The sequence below is a fragment of the Podarcis bocagei genome (genome assembly GCF_964188305.1).
Source record: "Podarcis bocagei genome assembly, chromosome: 9".
Taxonomy (NCBI): Eukaryota; Metazoa; Chordata; class Lepidosauria; order Squamata; family Lacertidae; genus Podarcis; species Podarcis bocagei.
Window position 1 is genome coordinate 38020146 of NC_138134.1, and position 16722 is coordinate 38036867.

Sequence of the window (16722 nt, forward strand, 5' to 3'; positions counted from 1 at the left end):
TATTTATAAAGGTGGTGCCTATCACAGATTCATTCTGGGTTGGACTGGATCAGAAAGCAAGACAATTCCAGTTCTACATAATGGTATTCTACAATAATCTGGAAATTGAATTAAATTAGAGGTTCCAGGCAGCACTAAATAAAAGAGAGTTGCATCATCCAATAATGGCTTGTGACAATAATTCTTCAATAACATGAATTCACAGTGAAGTCTTTTTCAGTAATGCTTTTCTGCACTCATAATTAAATGTTTTATTGCTTCCAGGTCAACATATTAAGGAGCAATTCATTAATAATCCCCTAGCCACACTAAACTGGAAACAATGCAATGGACAGAGCATGTGAAGAGAAAGCTTTTCATTTAAGGCACTGCGGCCCTTAAAAGCCTCAGTAACAGTTTATCAATTCATATTGAATAGACTGGCACTGTTAATGCAAATATTAGGTCCCTCCTCCCTTTTTAAAGACCTTTATCGTTTTTACATGGAAGTAGAACACGAAACAGTGGAATGCAATGACTGGATTTGGCAATGGTGTGATTTGAGGTCTCTTTAAAAAAGTTAATGAATGAAGGATGGTCAATTCAGAGAAAGGGGCATATGTGGAAGCAACCCTAGAATTAAGTTAGATGAGATATTTTTATTAAAAACAGGGCACTTAGTCACTGTACAAGCTCTTTGAAGTCTACTGGCAGGTAGAATAAAAGCTAGCAGTTTAGGACACCTTGACCTCGTTTATGCTGACGCTTTCAGAAATTGCATTAAGAGGCTGCCAAATGCTTTAAGATGGTACTCTGGGACAGCTTTAGGCATGCACTTACAGTGGAAAGAGTGTACAGTTTTTCATTCACATGGTTCTTTCTTTTTAAGTTTTCAATTTAGCCCTGTCCCTAAACAGAAGAAAATGAAACCCTAATTTTGGTATATTTTCATATTTTTGTATTCTTTCAAACTTAAAGCAATAAACAGCACCAATAAATAACAGCAGCAGAAGCAACAGCAGCAGCAACAACAACAACATTCATGGATGGTTTATTATCAACTTTTTACTTAAAATGTCACCACAATTTTTAATTTTCTTTCACAAAAAGAGCAACAGCTGCACAGTGAGTACTCTCAGCACACCTACAGGTATGCAAATTACTCATATGCAGGACAATATGTTTGTTGTCTATCACAGCCAATGAGAGAAAGTTTTGGGATGAACAAAATAAAGTAATATATATTTATTTGTTCATACAAGGATGTGGTATGTTGTCAGCAAAGTCCTTGACATTGTGCTTTTAAATATCATACCCAAGAGAAGAACTGTTTTGCCACTTTATTCCCATAAGAGACACCACAAACTTGTTAAAAGAGAGAACTATTTGATTTAGTAATTCTGTAGAGATTCAATTTATGGAGTCACTAATTTCTTCCTCTGTTGCTGATTGTTTCCTGATATTTTCTAAGTTCCCTTATTGTTCCTATCTAATCATTATTCCTTTATTGATCCCCCCCAATATTTTTAGTTTCCTCTCTCCCCCATGATAAATACATATTGCCTGCCAAGCTGTTTGCTGAACCAACTCTGTCCTTCACCTTTCTGCTAATATCTTGATCCTAAGTATGATATACTCAAAGGTAGCTATGCTTGCCCCAATGAAATCAGTGGTACAATGAAAGGGCAATATTAGGTTGACTGCAGCAATGGAACAAAGCTATAAGAAACTGAGTTGGATTTTGTGCTTGATGGTCACACTGGGTGACATTCAACTAGGTTTTACTCAGAGTAGACCCACTGAAATGCATTAACATGACTTAGCTAGAATCATTAATTCCAATGGCTCCACTCTGAGCAATACTGAGTTGACAATCACCCACTGTGTCTATAAGTAGAACGCTTGTCAAATTCATTATTCACTTCAACTTATCATATAAAATGTGTACAATACATATAGTATTTACTTACTTGGCCTTCCTTAACTAATACTGTTTTCAATGGTTTATCAGCTTCTGCTTATGAGTGTGATACAGGAAACCTCTAACCCTTAACTTAAAGTGTTTTCCTATTTTATTTCTGACTAGGGATGGATAAATATGTCCCTTTTGTTTTATCTAAATTCCTATTTTTTCAAGTTTTATTAATTTCCCACATTTCCGTTTGCATCATAGTTTTATAAAGTCATCATTTTAGTGCACATTTATCAAATATACATGCATTTGTATGTCATGTCCCCATAATTCCTTTTTTGAATGCTCTTTTCATTAATATCTGCATTTGTACCTGTAATATACACATTTTTGTAAACAGGTTTAGTAAAGGTAAAGGTAAAGGGACCCTGACCATTAGGTCCAGTTGCAGATAACTCTGGGGTTGCGGCGCTCATCTCACTTTAGTGGCCAAGGGAGCCGGCGTACAGCTTCCGGGTCATGTGGCCACCATGACTAAGCTGTTTCTGGCGAACCAGAGCAGCGCATGGAAACGGCGTTTACCTTCCCGCCGGAGTGGTACCTATTTATCTACTTGCACTTTGACGTGCTTTCGAACTGCTAGGTGGGCAGGAGCTGGGACCGAGCAATGGGAGCTCACCCCGTCGCGGGGATTCGAACCGCCGACCTTCTGATCAGCAAGCCCTAGGCTCAGTGGTTTAACACTACCCGCGTCCCCTACACAAGTTTGGTACACCAACAAAAATACCTGTGCTTCTGTTTGCATATTTTTTGAGGAGCTACAGATGACGAAGGTTCATATTAACATACAAACTAAACTCACTGCCCCACTTTTTGTTTTTGACCTTTTCAAAACCATACATAAACATCAATCCTTAGTATTGTAATATCACTGGGACTTGATTATATTTAGATGAATAGGATATTTCTTTCCAAAATGTCTTTGTGGCAGATGGTGCTTTCCCATCTGTGGTATTTGAACCCTAGTTCCTGTATTCCATGAACCACCTACTGCCATCTGCTCCTTCCACCAAGTACCATTATTAATTTGCTCCATTGCCTTTCCAGAGAAAGCCAGTAGAAGGCAATTTGCTTCTTCCAAATTTACTAGGGATCTCCCACTTCAGAGCTGCTTGATCTCCGCTTTTACTTGGGCCTCTTCCAAATCATCAACCAATTTTGGCATTTTGTCTATTAGCATGGAGTTTGTTACATTGTCCCCCAAGACAAACAGATGCCAGCCTTCATACAGATTACAGGTAACAATATGTTGGTCATATCTAACATTTCAGCTGCACTGGCACAAGGGACTTCTCTGCTTGCAACAGAATTTCCTCTCCATCTCCTCTTCTTTCCTCTCCAGTCCCCTCAAAATTAGTTCAAGACTCTTGCTGCCACAACTGGACACAACTCTGTACTCATAAGTTGTCTCTATTGAAATGACCTTATATAAACTCTTGTATCTTTAATTCGTTACTTTATATGAATACAATTAGATTCCAGAAATGGGGGGGGGGTGTTTGGGGGAGAGGAGGGGATAGCTCTTGATTTAAAGGTTGACCTAGCAATGGCTTCCCCTGTCTTTCAGTACAGTTCCTCCATGGCTTCCCATCCTGTACTTCATTGGCATATCACTCTTGATAAAGACAGGGTACCATTTTGGCTGGTGAAAGCCAGATCAACTGATGTTTGTTTGTTTGCTTGCTTCCTAGATAGCTGTAATGTTTTATTCTGTTCTAAGCCTTCAGGATGTGCATTTTATTATTTATTAAATTTATATCCCACCCTTCCTCCCATTGGAGGAAGTAGTTCCTAGGATTTGAATATATGACAAATAATTGTATTTTTTTACTTCTCTCATTCAAGCAGTAAACTTGAATTCATAGTTCAGCTAGTAATTCAGAAGGCCCCTGACCTTTGATTAATGAAAATTCCCTTGTATTCAAAAAGGGTTGTTTTATACACTTATCTACTAAATTAAGTATAACCTACACAAAAAGTGACCTTGCAAGTTACTTCACAGCTATTTTTATGCATTGCTGCAATATATTTGCATACTACAGCAGGGCTAGTAAGTAATCTTCTCCTAATGTAAATTAGAAGTTGGCTAGGCTTATCAAACAAGACACAGCAAATTAACAAAAATCATTTTGCCACAGCACATAATTACCTCCAGGGAGCCTGTCTGAAGTTCTAAAATCAAGGCAGCGAACACAATGGAGTTTTACAGCAGATTTGGAATAGACTTTTCTGAATGCCTTGATGCCAACTTAGTAGAATTATTTAGTAAATTAAAAGAATATGTGGTAGATGTTTCGTATTCATTTCAGACAATGGCCTGATTCAGCTAATATTCTTCCTTACTTTGTCCCTATTTATGATTTAGGAGGTTTATCATGCTTTCCTGCCTGGCCTATTTAGCACATCTGTTCCATCTCCACCCCCACATGTTGGAATGTCTGCACATGGGCATAATGTTTGAAGAGCATTCAGTGTATCTAAGCACCAAACAATATGATTGATTCCTAATTTATATATATATATAAAATCTTCAAGAGCGGACATTTGAACCGTATATCTCAATTAGAGCTAGACCAGTGACTGTGAGTGGCCGCCGAGACCATATAACACCAGTCTTGAAAGACCTTCATTGGCTCCCAGTACATTTCTGAGCACAATTCCAAGTGTTGGTGCTGACCTTTAAAGCCCTAAATGGCCTCGGCCCAGTATAACTGAAGGAGTGGCTCCACCCCCATCGTTCAGGGCTGAGCACCTTCTGACTGTTCCCGTAACTGTGAGAAGTGAGGTTACAGAGAACCAGGCAGAGGGCCTTCTGGGTAGTGGCGCCCACCCTGTGGAATGCCGTCCCATCAGATGTCAAGGAAATAAACAACTACCTGACTTTTAGAAGACATCTGAAGGCAGCCCTGTTTAGAGAAGTTTTTAATGTTTGATGTTTTATCATGTTTTTAATATTCTGCTGGGAGCTGCCCAGAGTGGCTGGGGAAACCCAGCCAGATGGGTGGGGTATAAGTAACAATTAATAATAGTAATAGTAGTAATAGTAGTAGTAGTAGTAATAATAATAATAATAATAATAATAATAATAATAATAATAATAATAATAATAATAATTTTGCCTTGCTTGGGCTTTGCCTTAAACTAGCCTGTTTAACATTGTTAGAACAATATTAGATTGTTCATTCTAAAACATCACAGGACATACTTGTAATTTTAATCGTATTTTCATCAAACTGTTGCTGGTTGCTCTGCGGCACCCTCTGGTTTCACATTTTAATAATGCGTTAAGAACATTGTAAGCAATGCAATCATTTGTTCCTCTGTGTAACCGCAACCGTTCCTTAACTCTTTCCTAGAGTTAAAAACACAAGTGTAGATCCACCCTTAGTGTCTTGTTTTCAACAATAGCGAGATCACAGATGCCGCTAAAGATACTGTAACCGTGCTAAACTTTATCCCTCTTCAGAAATGACACCCACACATTCAAATGCATAAACAGGACGTGGGGCTGCACCCGTTACCCTGACTTCTGGTATCCATGCCTCCATCTGTAGCAGGGATGGCTTTGTATATACAGCTGGCTGCAGAAAGACTTCCATGCCACCCTGGACCCCAGTAATGCAGGGGTCTCCTGCTTGGTAACTACAACTGCACATGCAATCTTCACATGTATGTGCTCAGGCTTCCTTGCTACAGCTGTGTATGTGTGGATGCCAGGCAGTAGGGCTAGCTGGTTTGGCCCCGTTCCTCGCTCAAAGAGTTGATTTAATGTGTGGGCATCATTTCTGAAGTGGGCTAGAATTTCCATCTCAGGCACTCCAAGTCTGCTATATACATATTATAGATCTGTATAGCACCATCAATGTGCACAGTAGTTTAGCATATGGGGGGGGATGTCCTCTTAAGAATCTTGTAATCATCAATAGCAAGGGTGAAGAAAAGGTGGCATCATATACAAGTTCTGGAAGAGCATTTTGGCAACCATTTATTTAAGTGTCATCTGCATTAATCATCCTCCTCCTCATTATATGTCCACACTGATTGGCATTACTGTTATCAGCTCAAATTAGAAATTCTTTAGCTGGTTATTTGGGACTGAAAATAAGCAGCTAAATTTTCCCTTTTACAGAAAACCTGTGTTTCCCAGTGCTGGCACAGGCTGAAAGAAGGCTGGCTGGACTTCACTCACCAGTCAGTTACATCCACACTTTCCAAAGAGTTGAAAGCCAGAGAGTTTCAGTGTGGGAGACAGTTTAGTACTGAAACTGATGATGAGAACCATTGGGAGAGTCAAATGAACACTGAAAAATTAATACTTCTTTCTCTCCCACACAAACAGAAAGGCTATTCATTTACATGGGGACCAGATTATGTTTGTGAAGAGAGTTTTCTGATTACGGATCTGACTTGAGCTTAATACCATCTGACTAACACATCACTGATATGTAAATGTAAAAAAAGTTGAAACTGTGCTTTTGCCTTCACAAAGCTTATTGTGAATATTCAAAACTTGTTACATCATTCCTAGATGTTTTCTTCAATGGCTTAATCCCAGCCAGTCATAAAATATGGTTTATTGTGAATGCCCAGCCTAGGTTTTAATATTATCATGATCTGGAATAATAAAAAGGTGTGCATTTCTGACCATATGTGGAGGGCTACCAGAGTGAGTCCACATGTCTGCATTAGAGGGAAAGGTTGCTATTCCAAAAAGAGTGGCTTCCATTGAAACTAGAAGCATTGTAGTTCCTTTCCTTTTTTTAAAAAAATTGTACTTCTCTAAAAATGTTTCCATTTCTCCATTGCTATGTTGAATGGATCATTACATTTACGAATTCTCACATGCAAATCCAAGATTAGCAGGTATTTTATGCATCTTGGCTGTGAGTCCTGGAAGACCTGCTCCCTGCCTTGCTAGCCTTTCCCCGGCTGGCTGACTGACTCCAGCTACAAAAGCTGAGGCTGCTGAACAGACTCTTGGGTGGGGGCATAGTTTAGGGTTTGATAGATAGATAGATTTTATAATTTATTTAGAAATGGCTTGATTTGGTTGTGTGCTTTTTGATGTGTTTTATTTATAGTTTATGACTACTTTTGTCATGTTTGTGATTATGTAAATATTTTTACATTGTAAGCTCCTTGAGGATAGTTGTAACTGTGGAAAAGTGACATACAAATCAAATTATGATGGTGATGACGATTCTGGGATTCCTGGAGGCCTTGTTGCCTGAACAGCAGTGGCTCATGCTGTAGAGCGTGTTGTGGTGTCTTTGTGCCTTGCGGATCATGTTTTGTGTGTCTGGTGGAGTCTGGTGACAACATAGATGTGGAATAGCACCTTCCATGTCTGGCTACTAAGGAGTGGGGGTGGGTGGAATGTGGTTGGCACAGTGATTGGTGATTGCTGGGAGTCAAGAGTTGGCATGGCTGCTAGGGAAATGGCTGTCAAGAATGATCCATTTAATTGTGTGTGTGTGCTGCTAGTATTATCTCCTCAGCTTCTGTGTATAGGAGCATATAGGATCCCAATTAAGCCTGCTGCTAGTGTGTGAAGATACAGGAGCGCTTGCCTTGACTACAGAACCCAATAATGCAGTGCATTCCTGAATAAAAATGTGTACATGGCTATATCCAAGACCTAAATAGAAACTAAATTATGCAGAAGTATGCATGGAAATGGGTGAACTTTAATTCAGCCGGAGGGTTTTCTGTGGTGATGTATTGCTTGGACCAAGAATCTGGAGGCAATGATGAAATCCTCAAGTGTATTTTGCATCTCCTTACATCACCCTGATGTGCTAGGGCCACGGGAAGACAAGCTCACACCTTCGTATTTTTGAAATATTTGAAGCTTGTACTGATTCTTTTAAGGGGGCCACTGGGGCTTCTTTCCTTACTCATATAAATAGAATGACAATATAAACCCCAACACTGGATATAATTTGAAAGTGCAGAGTTTAAGTATGCATTATAAGTCTGCTTGTTAAAATCCAGGCTTTGCCAGGCAAGTGAATAAATCAGTGCTAATAAAAGGAGAAAAGGTCTTGCAGCTTCTATAACAAGCTGATACAGTCACCTTTCCCACTCCAAGGAGGAAAACAGCAGGTTCCTTTTCTTTCAGCCTCAGGCAGAAGAATGGAAGGGCTCGTCTGGTAACTCCTGAGGGAAAGAGAAATGTTAAATAAGTTCCTCCCACACTGTTTTCAGAAGAATGCATGGCTTCTGACTCCTGACCCATCTATCGCCCTGATATCCAGCCCTGAGAGGAAAAGAAAGGTGCCATATTTGACTAGCTTGGCAAAACAGGGAAGGAAATGGTGAAATATAACAGTTGATCAAATTCTATCTTGTCTCAGGCCTATTTTCATATTCCCGTAGGATACTGTCAAGTCATGCTGCCAATGCAGAACTGTTCTCTACAGTGCATTTGTGAGTACTTTGTCTGGGCTGGTTTAAAATAGCTTGAACGACAGTTTCAGCAGTTGCAAAGCATATTCTTGGGATTTTTTCTTTCTCTTCAGTATTTTGCCTACCCTTTCTCTACCCCCAGCTCAGGTTTAACTGATTCCTTTTGGATTTATTCAGTGCTTTTTTTTCTTAAAAAAAATGTTTAGGGGTACTCTCATTTCGATTCAAGAAAATTACCATTTTACAGTTCAAATCAGGAAAAATACAGTAAATGGACAAAATGGACAAAAGATTCACAAAATGTTTAGGGGTATGCGTCCCCCTGCGTCCTCCCAGAAAAAAAGCACTGGATTTATTTATTTGATTCTATTTATGAATTGCACCCCATAAAAATATCACGAAGCAATTTTCATATGCCTACGTTAAACCTTAAATGCTTAAAGGTTGCAGTTGCCACAATGTGTCCTTTTGGACACAGTTGGACCTGCTTCTGAGTGGAAAATGCAAATGATTGTGCTGTTAAAAGCTGCAACCTCCACAATAAAGATTATACAAAAGAAACATTGTACAGAATAGACCACAGCAGAGAGAAATTTGCCCTTCAGACACAAGGCATTTGGCCTCACCAAAATAAATTTAAAATCAGGTACTGTACTTTAAGATTAGAATAAGCTCCAAGTAGTTTTATGCAGTAACCAAGTGGCCCAACTTGGATCTCCCCCATCTGGGGTTGGGATTTCTCCAAGATGTCATTTCTGACTATTAAAGAGCTAACATCATCTTCATCAGAAGGAATTTCCAGGAAAGAGGCTACTTCTGGGAGTGCTTCACAGGTGTGCTTCCTGCTTTTTGGGGAGGCTTATTGGAAGACCTTAAAGGGGGGGACCGGGACAAAATGAATACTTTAGGAAAATTACACCAACAACTGCAGAGCAGCCAAGCTGGGAAGGAGTAGGGTATGTGTGGCCCAAGGAGTTGGGGTACAAATGCTCTTGTGCCCCTGCCCCCATGTACAGTGGTACCTCGGGTTAAGAACTTAATCCGTTCTGGTGGTCTGTTCTTAACCTGAAACTGTCTTAACCTGAGGTACCACTTTAACTAATTGGGCCTCCTGCTGCCACCACGCAATTCCTGTTCTCATCCTGAAGCAAAGTTCTTAACCTGAGGTATTGTTTCTGGGTTAGTGGAGTCTGTAACCTGAAGTGTCTGTAACCTGAAGCGTCTGTAACCCGAGGTACCACTGTATTTGGACAAGAGACTACAGAGAGCATTACAGTCCAAAGTGTGCAGCCGTAAATCAGATGAGCAGGGGTTTGGGGGTACAGAAGGTCATTACTAGGAAATCAGTGCTCTGAAGATGTGGTAAACCCAGCTGAAAGACAATTCAGTGGGGTGGAAAGAACTATGTGATTGGCCATTTCACACATATCTTGAATAGTGTAGGATTACTATGTTTGATCAGAAAATTGAGTCTGGGTCTGTAGATGCCACTCTCTTCTCACCCAGGCCCCACCATCCTCAATCCACTAGAATTTTGTGACATTTGCTCATATTTTTTCTCAGTCTTCTTGTAATCTATTCCTGCCCAGGAGGAAAGATTAAGTGAAACAAATCCTGATATGGGCTCTTCTCAAAGTACTCTGAGTACATTTTCAGTGTTGTGGCCCCACTTAATTCTTGATAATAGAGAATTGATGTTGATGCAATTTTAATTTAAGAATTGTAGACTTTTAGAATATAGCAAAAAGATGCTGCTGCTTTTAATTTATTACCCATCTTGAGGTCCCAGGGCAGGTTACAACAGTTTAAAAAACAACATTAAAATGATGGTGCAATAATACACAGAACAAGGACAATTCAGAGTTAAATGATGGGGTCTTGTTGTTATATATTTTGGGAGCTGGCTTCAAAAGCATACAGGGAAAAGGTTCTAGTGGTCACCTGTCCAGAAGATGGACTTCATTGGGATGAATGGACTGCAGCCGACATGCTTACAGTATTCTGCAAGAAAGGAGGATCATGGCAAAGACTAAAATGGAATCATTGAAAAGTACACTTTAATTTTTAAAACATAGTTCATGTTTAAGTGAAGAGGAATAAAAAGCACATTTTACTTTGAAAAGTGTAGCTCAGGTTTAGGTGAAGGAGAGGATTAAAATATTTATCATTAAAGCACTTTGATGTATAAAAGGATGGATGGAAGGCAACCTAAATGGGACGATTGCATGGTAGGATGGGACACACAAAGTAGCTGGGATTGTGAGTGGGTGGTCTGGGTCTGGTGGATATGAATTTAAAGGGAAGTAATAACAGAGCCTAGGACTTGCCAATCAGAAGGTCGGCGGTTCGAATCCCCGCAACGGGGTGAGCTCCCATTGCTCAGTCCCGGCTCCTGCCAACCTAGCAGTTTGAAAGCATGTCAAATTGCAAGTAGACAAATAGGTACTGCTCCAGCGGGAAGGTAAACAGCGTTTCCATGCGCTGCTCTGGTTTGCCAGAAGCGGCTTAGTCATGCTGGCCACATGACGCGGAAGCTGTACTCCTGCTCCCTCGGCCAATAAAGCGAGATGAGCGCCGCAACCCCAGAGCTGGTCACAACTGGACCTAATGGTCAGAGGTCCCTTTACCTTTAATAACAAGGAATGTTATTTCAGCATCTGTTCAGGTACTCAGGCCACATGGGCACTACACATTTAAGAGTGGTTTAACAGCCATTCCCTCTTCTTAGTGGGGTTGGTGGTAGATGGGTGGGATCCAAAGATGTCCCAGAACTTACATGAATTTTGGACAAATTTTTGATCTAAGGGGGTTCATTTCAAAAGTTAGATAATGGGTGCATTCAGATGTGAGGAATATTGGGTTGGTTTTTCCTGATTATAACACTAGCCCTTTTGTTCTGTTTTCTAATGTTCCTTTCACACTCCATTAGTTCCCCCTCACCAATTATCTATATCCAGAAGACATATGCATATTTAGATATTAAACCGGAGGATGACATCAGCCATTGTTAGTTACTTGGCAAGCAGGCCACACCTTGTTAAGCTTTGGCCCTATATTGGTTTGTGGCTTACTTGGTCATCATCTTTTAGATTATCAAACATCATCAAGGAATGTAGGTCTGAAGAATATGTTTCCATATGAATAGCATTTTCCATGAATCAAGCAATTAAACCCCGCCGCCCCCCCCCCCCGAGAGAGAGAGGGGAAATGATACAACACAATACAAAACCACTATAGAAAACTATAACATCTCAAAACAGCAAAAACATAGCAACATATTTGGGAGGCATCTTAAAAGGCCCTTTCCTCTTCACCTTCTTTCTTACCAAGGCACATCCTGACTCACAGTATGAAACAGTTAGCCCACTAACACATGTACATCACCCCAATTTCTGTCTTCCAGCTACACAAATCATACAACATCCTATCTTCTACTCAACTGATTCTACTTCTGCATCCACAAACACATCACCCACCCACCCACCCACCCACCCAATCACTGCAATATCTCACACTCCACGCTCCATCACACTCAAACTGCTATCACTAACCACTTCTTCCACCCTACTATTTTATTTTGTTTTATTTTATTTTATTTTATTTTATTTTATTTATTTTATTTATTTTATTTTATTTTATTTTATTTTATTTTATTTTATTTTATTTTATTTTATTTTATTTTAAAGTACCAGGAGACAATGAAACCATTCACTGGACAGAACCATATAAAATATCAAAACAAATTCCCGCCCGTCAATCACATAGATGTACTGCTATCGTGGCCAGTAATCTTGCTCTCACTCAGGTTGCTAATTTCCACCCAGGACTCTCACTCAAGGATGGGTAGAACTGCACTCGTTCCTCTCACCAGTGAGTACCCTTAGACATTTCAGCCCACAGGATAGACACTCACAGAATATATGTTTGTGCCTACACTGAATGTTACAATGTACCTACCAAGGATTGTGGCTCCTTCTGTTATCCAAATTTTCAACAGCTCATACTGCTTCTGCTGAATACAAGATCCCAAGAGAACTCTGTCTCTGGTTGTTTCACTCTTTTTCAGACCTGCATGATTCATGGGGAAAGTTCCATAAAAAGCACACTGAAGGACTTTTTAATGAGAGCTTTTTTCCCATCCTACATACACCGACATCTTTTTATTATTGCATGAGCCTAAGCATCCAAATTTAGCTCTTTGGAATTAAAGATAATCTTAGAGCAATATGTTCCACTGTGGTTCCATCTCAAATCGCCTGACAATGTGAATTTTATACTGGCACCTTGACATGAAATATTGCTTGATGTTACGGTGCTGGGTCCGATTCAGTGCTCTAATCAAAGCTGAAACGAATAGAGCTTTTTTCCAGTTCACAAATACAATTTTAGGAAATAGTTGGAGATTGTATCCCATTGTGACTTTGCACCATATTTTCACCCATTCCAACTGCAGCCCTCTATGTTGTATCACATGTTGTTCCAGAGGCCCCCCCTTAAAATAAGATTTTGGGTGGGGAGGTGCAGGGGGTTGCATTGGGCAGGAGAGATCAGAGCAAATCAGATCCTCTGCCCTGCATTTGCAAGTGAAAGTGCTTCTGTTAGTTCAAAGACACCATGGGCTACAACTTTGGGTTTGTAATAATTTCATCTGAAGAAGTAGTTTTGTTGGAGTGTTGCAGTCAAACCTAACGGTGCTAAATTTTTAGAGGAGCCTCAGTGATGTCCCATCCCCTCTTCCCATTCCCTCTTCTCCTGATATTTTTTATGCATATTGTATTATTTAGATGATGTTAGTCTTTCTGAGCCCGGCTCTGGCCGGGGAGGGCCGGGTACAAATAAAATATTATTATTATAATTATCATCATCATTAGATAAGGAGGAAGTAAGGCATGTTTCCTGTTCTCTCTCTTGCTGCATGTGATGGCGGCAGACATGCCGCAACATATCTCCTTGCCTCAGACATAAGTCTGAAGCTGCTTTTGCTGAATTTCTACCCAGTAACTTATACCTGCATTTCTTATTGTTACTACATAGGATAATGCATGACTGTGACCTCAGGTTGAGTAAGTAAAGCATTTTTAACGTACTTCAGAGTGTGGTCTGTTTCCTTGCATTAGAGGAGAAGTGGGGAGCCAGCTGCCTCAAACAGCTGGAATGTATTAAAAGAAGGTTTCATAACCTATTCCTTTGTTTTTTTTATCTGCCTAACAATGGGGTTTAAACTCTGCTCTTTACATGCTAGTCCTGTGGTTTTAAAAGAGGCAGCCGTTTTGTTCTTTTGTTAGTTAACCCCCCCCCCCCGGTCTGTAGAGGATTAAATATGACTGATATATCTTCACACCAATACACATCATATTTTAACTCTAATGCTTTGTCACTTTGCTCTGTTTTTCCTTTAATTTACTGGGCTTTTAAAAATCCACTTAGTCATTTTGAAATGCATTGAGCAAGGCAGGTCACAATATATTAAAAGACCAAATTTCATTCCAACATAATACGGTCCATAAAACCACAGTCTAAAAATATTACAAACAACATTATAACAGCAGAATAAACATCAGCAGAATAAAAGGGCATGAATATAAAAAGGCAGCAAAAAATTAAAAGCAACAGCTATTGAATACAGAGCATTAAAATGTCAATTAAAAGCAGTTTGAAACAACAACAAAAAGACTTCAAAGACCATCCTAATGTCATCAAGTCAGCACAGGGCTAGGGCTCTATGTACCTGCTTGCTTTTCCTATTTCATCTCATTATGCTACTCTCTTTCTTTCCCTCTGGCATGAGTTTAAAATTGAAAACAACAACTGTCTGACTCTTTCTTAAAAGTGTTATTTGTCCAATGAACACGGCATGAAAATATGAACAGAACCAAATTTCTCCTCCATCCCCGGAAGGGAGAGAAGAAGAAGCTAAAAGCACCTTGCAGATTTAAGTAACTTTGGGAATCTAATGCAGGATAGCGGTTCTGCTACATGTTCTGCTACACATGTTCTGCTACACTTGTCCCAATTCACACTCAATGTGTATATTTCTAAATAAAATATATATTACAAGAAATGCCGCCAATTTCTCACTGTGCTCTCCCCTAAGGAAACCAAGCCCTGGTTATTCTGCCTCCGGAACTTCTTCTTGGTCAGGAAAACAGAGAGGACATAACAAGATTGCACTGCTGTTGATTAACTCCTTCCATCCTTGGAAAGACTTTCCCTTTTCTTTCAGGAGATGTGATGTCTCATGATTAGGACTACCACAAGCTAACCAATCCAAGAGTGGCTAACCAGCAGTTCATTACTGTTCCAATATTTATTTTCTGCTCAAAACTGCTGAAGAAATCCTCCTTGCATTGAGAAAAGTGTGTGAGAGAAACTCTTTAAGACTCCTTAAATAAAATTAAGGCTTCTTATATGTGAAAGCCCCACATATCCTCTGCACATGAATGTGCATGTGGCTCCATGATTACATTGCGAGACAAAGGTGTTAGCATTTTCTGGAAGAGACATAGTTGCTCACAATGTAAGTGGCTGAGCTCCGCATTGCAAGTGGTTCAAAATATTGAAGGCAGTGCTGAGATCATTTAATGTGAATTTGCTGTGCTTGGCCTTATCTCCATGACAACCATTACATATGCTTTGGCTCATAATCATTGATTAAGATGAAGTGGGCAGGTGCTCACATCCGGCTTGACTCAAAAACTGGGCTGGAAAGGGTCAGGCATGAACTGATCTTTCAGTCTTTACAGGATAGTCACTCACTTTGAAAACTGCAGCTTTTAATTTTAATTTTTTTAAAAAAGCTTATATGATCAGAATTGAAATTTGAAATGGAGACATCCTGGGCTCAGTCTTGTACTCTTTGCTTTGCAGATAATAAAACTGTGTACTCAAATGTGCTCATCCTGACAGGGGAAATTAAACTCCAGCCATCTGGAGGACAATGTGGAATATAAAACTCTCAGCATGAGGCCAAAGAAACCTCATAAACTGATAGATTATATTGGGGATGATTTCCTATTGCTGTGTAATATCTGCTGTTTTATTTTAAGGCTTGTAGAAAGCAAAATGGCACTTTTACCTTTCTTAATAATAAAGGGTGGAGGTCTACAATAAAATAAGAAACTTGGCCTGAACAGCTGTTGAAATTATTTGGGAGGTACCTATGGCCAACTGAGGAGTGGCGGTAATTTCTGAAACGCAAAGTGAGAAAGCAGCTGTGTGTTGATACCTCTTCTCTGTGTGTAATAAAAGGAAAGCCTATTTGTTGTTTACACTTCATCTCTCTGGCTGTGAATCTTCTGGGGGAATGCCTGTACTGGTCTCTGAAGTGGATGACAAATATAATTGAGAAGAAAAGTGACAAAACCATGAGCAGCATAGAAGAGGATCCAACACCCAAGGCAGCTTGCAGATGGAGCTTACAAGGGCCTTTTGGGTCTCGCCAAAACCGCTCACAGGAATACTGTGAAACTCTCAAGCTGAGCGATGAGACACCTTGTACTCAGTACATTATTAGACATTTCATCAGGGGAATGACCTTCCTGTGAAAAATACAGCTTTGACTGGAGAAAGCATTTGAGTAAATAATACTTTCTCCATAGCTATTAATTTAGAAGTTGTATATGCAGAAGATCATGCAATTTTTAGAGGAGACTCCATGATGTCTCATCCCCTCTTCCCATCTCCTCTTCTCCTGATATGATAAGGAGAAAGTAAGGCATGTTTCCTGTTCTCTCTCTTGCTGCATGTGATGGTGGCAGACATGCCACAACATATCTCCTTGCCTCAGACATAAGTCTGAAGCTGCTTTTGCTGAATTTCTACCCAGTAACTTATACCTGCATTTCTTAAGGATCAAGATAGCCTGACTACGCTATTATAGGCAGAAAGGTATATGCAAGCAACTGTTGCATTTTTGGGGGTGTAGGGGCATTATGTGACCAAGGCTCGTTAGTATATTGCAAGGTGAATTATAGGACCTTGACAAAAGATGATCTAGGAGGCAGAACCTAAACGTCCTTAACTGACTTTGAATTCAGTTGGATTTATTTCCATGAAGGATGTAGCAGTTAGAACTCAGAAATCTGTGTTATGTAAATAAATCTAATTCATGTATAATCCCTGATCTTCTGTGTCATCATAACATCCCTGCATTTTCATTATTCCTTGGGTTTAAATTATTCCTGAGAAATGCTCATTCAATCTACTACTATAAGCTCCAGAGAAGACAGTTTGACAAATGCCCATGGAAAACGTCCTTCAATGAGAAGGCATACCTAGCATTCAACCAATAGATATGCAGCTGATATTTGCACCCAATCAAAGTAGGTAGTCCCACCTATATGAGATAGAAGGGCTTTGGCTTT

General features: G+C 39.8%; 1 long non-coding RNA gene across 1 annotated transcript in view; it reads left to right on the forward strand.

The window, feature by feature from the left end:
* The window catches only part of LOC308595199, a 37957-nt gene extending 22328 nt beyond the window's left edge, over nucleotides 1-15629 (forward strand). Inside the window, exon 4 of the long non-coding RNA XR_014011903.1 lies at nucleotides 14454-15629. This is a non-coding gene — a long non-coding RNA (uncharacterized lncRNA). The remainder of the gene's footprint in view (nucleotides 1-14453) is intronic.
* Nucleotides 15630-16722: the final 1093 nt, after the last annotated feature.